The sequence below is a fragment of the Mustelus asterias genome, chromosome 20, assembly GCF_964213995.1.
Source record: "Mustelus asterias chromosome 20, sMusAst1.hap1.1, whole genome shotgun sequence".
Classification (NCBI taxonomy): Eukaryota; Metazoa; Chordata; class Chondrichthyes; order Carcharhiniformes; family Triakidae; genus Mustelus; species Mustelus asterias.
Window position 1 is genome coordinate 45006946 of NC_135820.1, and position 8705 is coordinate 45015650.

The following is an 8705-nucleotide window of genomic DNA, read 5'->3' on the forward strand; positions in this document are numbered from 1 at the left end:
GCTCTACTCACCACACCCCCTTCGTCACATACTGACAATCCTAAATCAACTACAACTCATACTCAACACTCAGTCTCACCTCACCCTTACACACTTTGCACTACCGCAATTGTCACACTCACATCTCACAGGTTACACACACTGATAGCTATTCAACTGTAGCAGGCACATTACCCAAGCACACTGTGTCACACTGACATATTTCTCTCTCTTGCAGGACAAAATGGCACATAATCAGGGGCAGCAGAGCAGGAGATGACTGGTACACAGAGCAGCATTTCCTCTTCCCAGTGGACGAGATGCTGTTTGCCATCATTGTCCACAACTGAGGCTGTGAACAGCAGTTGGGTTGAGACCATGGAAGTTGATGCTGTATTCCTACTTCATCTTCCTTCTCACATTCAACCTCCCCTCAGTCCATACTCTCTTCTGCACATGGTCTAGCCATGCACTTCCTATTTTGCCCAACTTTCATAGAAATCATAGAAATCATAGAAACCCTACAGTGCAGAAGGAGGCCATTCGGCCCATCAAGTCTGCACCGACCACAATCCCACCCAGGCCCTACCCCCACATATTTTTACCCGCTAATCCCTCTAACCTACACATCCCAGGACTCTAAGGGGCAATTTTTAACCTGGCCAATCAACCTAACCCGCACATCTTTGGACTGTGGGAGGAAACCGGAGCACCCGGAGGAAACCCACGCAGACACAAGGAGAATGTGCAAACTCCACACAGACAGTGACCCGAGCCGGGAATCGAACCCGGGACCCTGGAGCTGTGAAGCAGCAGTGCTAACCACTGTGCTACCGTGCCGCCAAACATTTGTTCCGGGTGAGGCTCGAACTCACAACCTCGGCATCGCCCGCTGGCTGTACTGCTGTATAAATACCACGCGCTAACCGATTGCGCCACTGGAGCTTCCTTCTCCTTCCTCCAATCCTACCTTACTGCTTTTGTGCTTTCTGAGACCCAGGAACTGCCACCCAGTGAAGAATTGGTGCAGGCCCATGAAGTCCGAGAGGAAGAAAAGGCTGATGAAGGAGAAACATCCTCTCACACTCCGACACTTACTGACAAGAGCTCAGATATTGTCACTGCACGTTCTTTAGAGAGTAGAACAGAGGCAGGACCTGCACCCTGTGGCTGAGCAGGCACAAGTGGGCTGCAGTCAGGCCAGGGTGAAAGGGTAGTATGGTTGGTAGCTCACCAGGGGTCTAGCTCACACATAGGGCCTGATTTTACCAAAGCTTCGCGCCCGTTTTCGGGTGCCCGCGCCCGAATTGGGCGGCCCGACGATTTAAATGCATTTGCATGCATTTAAATTGACTTAATGAACCGCGCGCCCAACTGCACCACCAAATCCCACTTTACCGATTCGCGTCCGCGCTGTTACCGACCTGCAAAATAAAAGTCTGAAGTCGCCGCTGCAGCCTCCGAAGAGCGGGGTCAGAGACTGCAACGGCTCTCTGACCCAGGTCATCATCTGGTCGGGGCGGGAGGGGGGTGGGAGGAGGAGAGGGGGTGTGACGTCTCATCCCTTGGGGGGGGGGAGGTGGGAGAGGAGGGGGGTGGCGTCTCATCCTCTGGGGGGGGGGGGGGGGGGGTGGGAGGGGAGGGGGTGTGATGGATCATCCCCTGGGGGAGGGGGGGCGGGGGGAGGAGAGGGGGTGTGACGTCTCATCCTCTGGTTGGGGGGGGGGGGGTCGGCTGCCAGTCTGCGGCCGATGCCTCCTCCCGGAGTGGACGTGCGGCCATGCCATCCCACGAAACCTTCCGTATGAAGCGATTCCTCGCTAAGAAGATGAAGCAGAACCGGCCGATTCCACAGTGGATCCGCATGAAAACCGGCTACAAGATCAGTACAAGTCCAAGAGGAGACACTGGAGAAGGACCAAGCTGGGCCTGTAAAGGGATACACCATCACTGGTACACTACCAGCCACAGCCATCTCTCCCGCTCTCTTGCCCCTGCAGGGAAGAGTAATCTGTGGCTGGTAGTGTACCAGTGATGGTGGATCCCTTTACAGGCCCAGCTTGGTCCTTCTCCAGTGTCTCCTCTTGGACTTGTACTGATCTTGTAGCCGGTTTTCATGCGGATCCACTGTGGAATCGGCCGGTTCTGCTTCACCTTCTGAGCGAGGAATCGCTTCATCCTGAAGGTTTTGTGGGATGGCATGGCCGCATGTCCACTCCGGCAGGAGGCATCGGCCGCAGACTGGCAGCCGACCCCCCCCCACCATCCCACCCCAGGGGATGATCGGTCACACCCCCTCTCCTCCCCCACCCAGGGGATGACCGGTCACACCCCCTCCCCACTCACCTCCCCCACTCCCCCCCCTCCCCCTCCCCCCGACCAGAGGATGAACGTCAGAGAGCCGCTCTCTCCGCTTTCTGCTTTTTGTTTTGCGCCCGGGCGCGCTCTGTCAGATTTTTTTCGAACTGCGCATGCGCAGTTCAGAGCTCTGATCGGTCCGCCAGCGCTAAGCCCCACCCACAGCGCGGATCGGGCCGGAGCCGGCAAAACGCATATGGGCGCGCTGGAAAGAGGATTCCAGGCACGGATCTATTTGACGCCCAGATTCGGCACTTAGACTCAAAATGGTAAAATTCCCCCCATAGATTTAGCTGCAGAGGATTCAGGTAAGGAACATTGACGTGATGAATAGGGAAATGCTGATGGATACGCATGCAGAAATGTCTCATGCATTAGCAGGTTGGTCAGGAAGCCTGTTATCAAGGTGCATAGAGGAGGGCAGCTCCAAATTGACAAAGGGCTTTGGCAGAGGTTGGGAACCATGATTTCCAGCAGGCAAGTACTGTTGACTCAACAAGAACACTTGAAGACCCAACACAATGTAGCATCTGATGGTTGATGTCTCAGCACCGGAAGAAGTCACCTAACATGTGGTGGTTGCAATGGAAGCCCAGACTTATGTCGGGCGGCACGGTTGCACACTGGTTATCATTGCTGCCTCTTAGTGCCAGGGATTCGTGTTCAATTCCGGTCTCGGGTCACTGTCTGTGTGGAGTTTGCACATTCTCCCCGTGTCTATGTGGGTTTCCTCCGGGTGCTCCGGTTTCCTCCCATAGTCCAAAGATGTGCGAGTTAGGTTGATTGGCCATGATAAATTGCCAATTGTCCGAGGGTTAGCAGGGTGAATAAGTGGGGTTATGGGGATAGGGCTTGGGTGGAATTGTGTGCAGACTTGATGGGCCAAATTACCTCCTTCTGCACTGTAGGGATTTTATGATGTAATGAAAATGCACTTTGTTGCCATGCAGACTCAGAGTTCTACCATGCTGGCTGCGATTACAACTGTTCAAAGAGGTTTTCAGGGTCTCTCAGCAACCTGCTGCAACAGACTAAAATTGTTGAGGCCCTTCCCTGGGGAAGTGGCACTGACTCCATGGAACATTAACCTGTTGACCTCTCTCAGGATGATAGCATTGGTCATCCCACCACAGCCAGTCCACATACTGCCTTTGCTTTTGGTTGCCAGCCAGCCAGTTCAGACTGCTGCCACCCATGTCAATATGGTGCAACCCAAAGCTGCATGTTTCAAGCCCACAGCAGCTCCATGTCACCGTGCAAGGCCATCTGCAGTCTCTCTCAATGAGGGTAGCATCCCCAAACAGCCATGCTGCAATCACTGGGGTAGTATGGCTTCAGGCAAAGACAAGTATTAAGAAAATGAACAATGCTGATTAGTTTTGTATGGAATATTCAATGTTCTGGTGGATAACTTTGGTATACAATTATTTTGTTGTGGTGGTTTAACTTCAGGACTGTGGCTAAGAAGATATTGTAATGGGACAGAGGGATGGTAAGATATGGGATTGTTGTTCCGTAGGGCTCTGGGGTTGTTTTCACAGGACCTGAAGTAGTATGAGGCACTCATGGAAAAGTCATCCTTGGTGCAGAGGTGCCAACTGCCTCCTGCCTTCCACCTCCTCTTCCTCCTCCTTTTTCTGAAGCGCTCGCTGCATCACTAGTGGTAAGGGCTGGTGTCTCATGATGGTCAGGTTGTGGGAGGATAAAGCAAAGCGCCACGCCACCCTGCCAAATATTGGAGGGTTTCTCCAAAAAGGTCGAGGCACCGGAACCATTGCTTTGTCTCATCAAATAACTCTTCAAATGCAGACAATAAAAATAGAACAAAACTTTCTCCAACTTATAAATCAAGGAAAGGGTTTAATAAAGAAACATCATTACTCCAAACTTGGGGCCTTGCCCTGGGCGACACCAAGTTCTCCACAATTTTAAACAGGTTCTTATTGATAGTGAGTCAGCTGACTATTACATCATTCTGTAATTGATTCCATGGTTTACTGGGTCAGCTGACCCTTACATCTTGTTCCCATTGCTCACATTCCATCCAATACAAAATTGTCACCAGTTACATTCTAACATACTTCAGCACCCCCATTGTTTGCTTGATGATGATTCTCATGACAGCATGGCTCTCATACTAGCCACGTATGGTTGAGTTATGCAGAGTTATGTCATAAAGCAGCTGTAATGTAGTTAGATTGCTGGCCAGCAGCCACCTTTTGGTTTGACAGGATGACAGAAAGATTGAAGGAACAGTGAACTGGTGTAGAATGAAAGTATCACTCCTGCTGCCAAGATCCTGGGGCCTGCAGCAGCATCTCACACACCGACTGAGTAGTCAATGAATGGTAACTTTTGTGGTTTGAGATGTACTACTCATAAAACGGTATGTGCAGAGTTAATAGTGCTTACTATCCTGACAAAGACAGATGCACACACTGCTCAGAGAGAACACAATAAACTCCCTCCCCTGACATAAACAGCCTCTCCCACCTCCCTGCAGCAATGGATGGTGAATTGAGAGATGTTGGCAGGACTTGCAGATAGTGAGGAACATTGTCAGAGGCTACAGAAGGATATAGATAGGCTGGAAATTTGGGCAAAGAAATGGCAGATGGAGTTCAATCCTGATAAATGCCAAGTGATGCATTTTGGTAGAAATAATGTAGGGAGGAGCTATACGATAAATGGCAGAACCATAAAGGGTGTAAATACGCAGAGGGACCTAGGTGTGCAAGTCCACAGATTCTTGAAGGTGACGTCACAGGTGGAGAAGGTGGTGAAGAAGGCATATGGCATGCTTGCCTTTATAGGACGGGGCATAGAGTATAAAAGTTGGCGTCTGATGTTGCAGATGTATAGAACGTTGGTTCGGCCGCATTTGGAATACTGCGTCCAGTTCTGGTCGCCACACTACCAGAAGGACGTGGAGGCTTTGGAGAGAGTACAGAGGAGGTTTACCAGGATGTTGCCTGGTAGGGAGGGGTTTAGTTATGAGGAGAGATTGGGTAAACTGGGGTTGTTCTCCCTGGAAAGACGGAGGATGAGGGGAGACTTAATAGAGGTGTATAAAATTATGAAAGGCATAGATAAGGTGAACGGTGGGAAGCTTTTCCCCAGGTCGGTGGTGTCGTTCACAAGGGGTCATAGGTTTAAGGTGAAGGGGGGGAGGTTTAACACAGATATCAGAAGGACATATTTTACACAGAGGGTGGTGGGGGCCTGGAATGCGCTGCCAGGCAAGGTGGTGGAGGCGGACACACTGGGAACGTTTAAGACTTATCTAGATAGCCATATGAACGGAGTGGGAATGGAGGGATACAAAAGAATGGTCTAGTTTGGACCAGGGAGTTGCACGGGCTTGGAGGGCCGAAGGGCCTGTTCCTGTGCTGTATTGTTCTTTGTTCTCTTTGTTCTTTGTTAGATATTCTGCTTCAGCTTGGAAGGATCTCAACACAAAGAAATTCAGGGCTATGACCTTCATAGTGATTGGCAGAACCATCCTCATCCTGCTCCAAAGCCGCAGGTCTGGTTGTAAGAGGTGGCAGAATTCTGTGAGAATCTCTTTAATGAATCATAAGTGATATAGACATTGTTCCCGGTTTAGGTGAAAGTAAGAGAAGTACTCCTGGAAGACTTTAAGTGGATAAGACCTCCTTCTAAGAGTCTCTCTCTTCCCTCCCTCTCCTTTAAACAGGCAGCTTGTTCCCTTGTTTGCTGCCTCTGCACTATCTCCCTCTCATGGTCCAGTCCGAAGGGGACTGCTACGATAGCATCAATGACTAGGAGTGTGCCCAGTCAAAACCAAGGCCTTTTCCACATACAGCATTACTCCCTGCAAACTTCACCAACCGTAACCAACTCCTCAAAACACCCACTCCTTCCAAAAACTCAGAGCCATTAGCAAGTAATTATTAATTAACCTGTGGGTTGATGATTTTTTAAATAAAACTAATGCGGTGCTCCTCCATATTGCAGAATGCATGTTCAGTTGTGTGTATGTTTAAGAGAGCATTTTAATTAGAGCAGTGAGGCCCTAAATGACAACACCAGTGTCAAATCAGCCTTAACACACTGACTGGCATCATGATCTGCTTAGTGCGCATATATCCAACGCACATTCTTAATGCATACGCGAATACATTGATACCAAATGGCACCAGTAGCCCCAAAACTAATGGTATTATAAAACCCAGTTTTGTAGCAATTATATCTTCCCGCAAACATTTTATTTGATTTATCAACTCAAGAAATTCAAATTACCTACTTCAACTTGTTCTTCTGAAAGGGCATTTAAAATAATCTATTCTTGTTATTTTACAGTAATATGTAGATTTTATTCTATCATGGGACATGTACGTGCAGGCATGACAAGCATCTGTTGCCTATCCCTATTTGCTCTTGAGAAGGCACTGGTGAGCTGCATTCTGATACTCCGGCAGTCCATCTGGTGTAGGTACACTCAATGCTATTAGACAGGGAATTCCAGATTTTGGCCCAGTGACAGTGAAGGATTAGCAATATAGTTCCAAATCAGGCTTGATAAGCAAATTTCGACAGACATGCTGAAGCTAACACATACAATATCCATTTACTTGCGAACAATTAAAACCATTAAGCACTGATATTAAGTCCACAGATACAGCGTGAATGTTCCCAAACATTGTGTCCAGATTTTTTAAAAGCAAAAATATTGAATTTTCATGATAAAAGTGAATTGTGAACTTTTGATACAAGTTTAATGGTAAGTTGCCAATGTTATCAGTCTAACTCATGCCTCATAGCACCAGGGGCCCGGGTTCAATTCCAGCCTTGGGTCGCTGTCTGTGTGGAGTTCGTATGTTCTCCCCGTGTTTGTGTGGGTTTCTTCTGGGTCCTATGGTTTCCTCCCACACTGCAAAGATGTGCAGGTTAGGTGGATTAGGCATGGTAAATTGCCCCTTCGTGTCCCAAGGTGGGTAGGTTAAATGGATTATTGGCAACTTATCATGAACTTCTGCAATTAATTCTGCTCCAGTTTACTGAAATGCTGTGAACCATTAATTTATTAAAATTGTATCAAAAGTTCACAATTTATCTCTATTCCTGAAAATTCAATATTTTTGTTTTTAAAAAATTTGAACACAGCACTTGGGAACATTCACACTGTATCTGTGGACTTAATATCAGTGGTCAATGGTTTTAATTGTTCACAAGTAAATGGTAAATGCGCAGGATTGTGGGGATAGGGCAGGGGGTGGACCTAGATAAGATGCTCTTTCACAGTATCGGTGCAGACTCAATGGGCCGAATGTCCTCCTTCTGCACTGTGGGGCTTCTATGTGAACTAATATTGTTTATGCAGTGCTTGCATGTGAGACAAGTACTTAAGCTTTTTAAATAAGCATGAGTCTTTTAGCAACAGATTCTCTTGAGCTGATCCTATCCTTATTCGTTATTGACACAATTCCGACATGGACTATGAAGAGTATTTCATTTATCTCCCTAGCTTAGTGGTGGAAATTATAGCTGCCCTTTCAACACCTCAACTGAGATCAGTTAACTCAGCGCAGCTATGGAATGAAAGCTGGAATCTTTGTATAGCTCAAGAATCAATTTCTTAACTGTCTCAAGAGACTGGGGAGCAGCTGACAGTCATTTGTAGGGGTCAAATTTAATTTAATATATGAAAAACAAATTTATAAAGGATGAAGTCACTTCAAAATCTCTTGTGCCTCATTGTGGAGTAACTGAGCCAAATTCTTTTATTGAGGCATCAGCATTTGGAAGTCAGAGCTTATTTCATATATTTATTAGGTCTCGATCATGCCAACCAGAAGAGTTTTTGAACCTTGCTGTCAGATATTAGACACATGTTACTTGTACTGTTGGTAAAAATAGCGTTAGAGAGAGTGCAGAGAAGGTTTACCAGGATGTTGCCTGGTATGGAGGGTCTTAGCTATGAGGAGAGATTGGGTAAACTGGGGTTGTTCTCCCTGGAAAGACAGAGAATGAGGGGAGATCTAATAGAGGTGTACAAGATTATGAAGGGGATAGATAGGGTGAACAGTGGGAAGCTTTTTCCCAGATCAGAAGTGACGTTCACGAGGGGTCACGGGCTCAAGGTGAGAGGGGCGAAGTATAACCCAGATATTAAAGGGATGTTTTTTACACAGAGGGTGGTGGGGGCCTGGAATGCGCTGCCAAGTAGGGTGGTGGAGGCAGGCACGCTGACATCGTTTAAGACTTACCTGGATAGTCACATGAGCAGCCTGGGAATGGAGGGATACAAACGATTGGTCTAGTTGGACCAAGGAGCGGCACTCTGTTCTTTGTTCTTATGTGGATTAACAGACTGTATGAGAAAAGCAAAATACTGCAGATACTGG

General features: G+C 47.7%; 1 non-coding gene across 1 annotated transcript; it reads right to left on the reverse strand.

The window, feature by feature from the left end:
- Positions 1-829: 829 nt before the first annotated feature.
- On the reverse strand, positions 830-924 carry trnai-uau (transfer RNA isoleucine (anticodon UAU)). Its single transcript has 2 exons — positions 887-924; positions 830-865 (listed from the first exon to the last, which is right to left on the reverse strand). It is a non-coding gene; the product is annotated as a tRNA-Ile (tRNA).
- Positions 925-8705: the final 7781 nt, after the last annotated feature.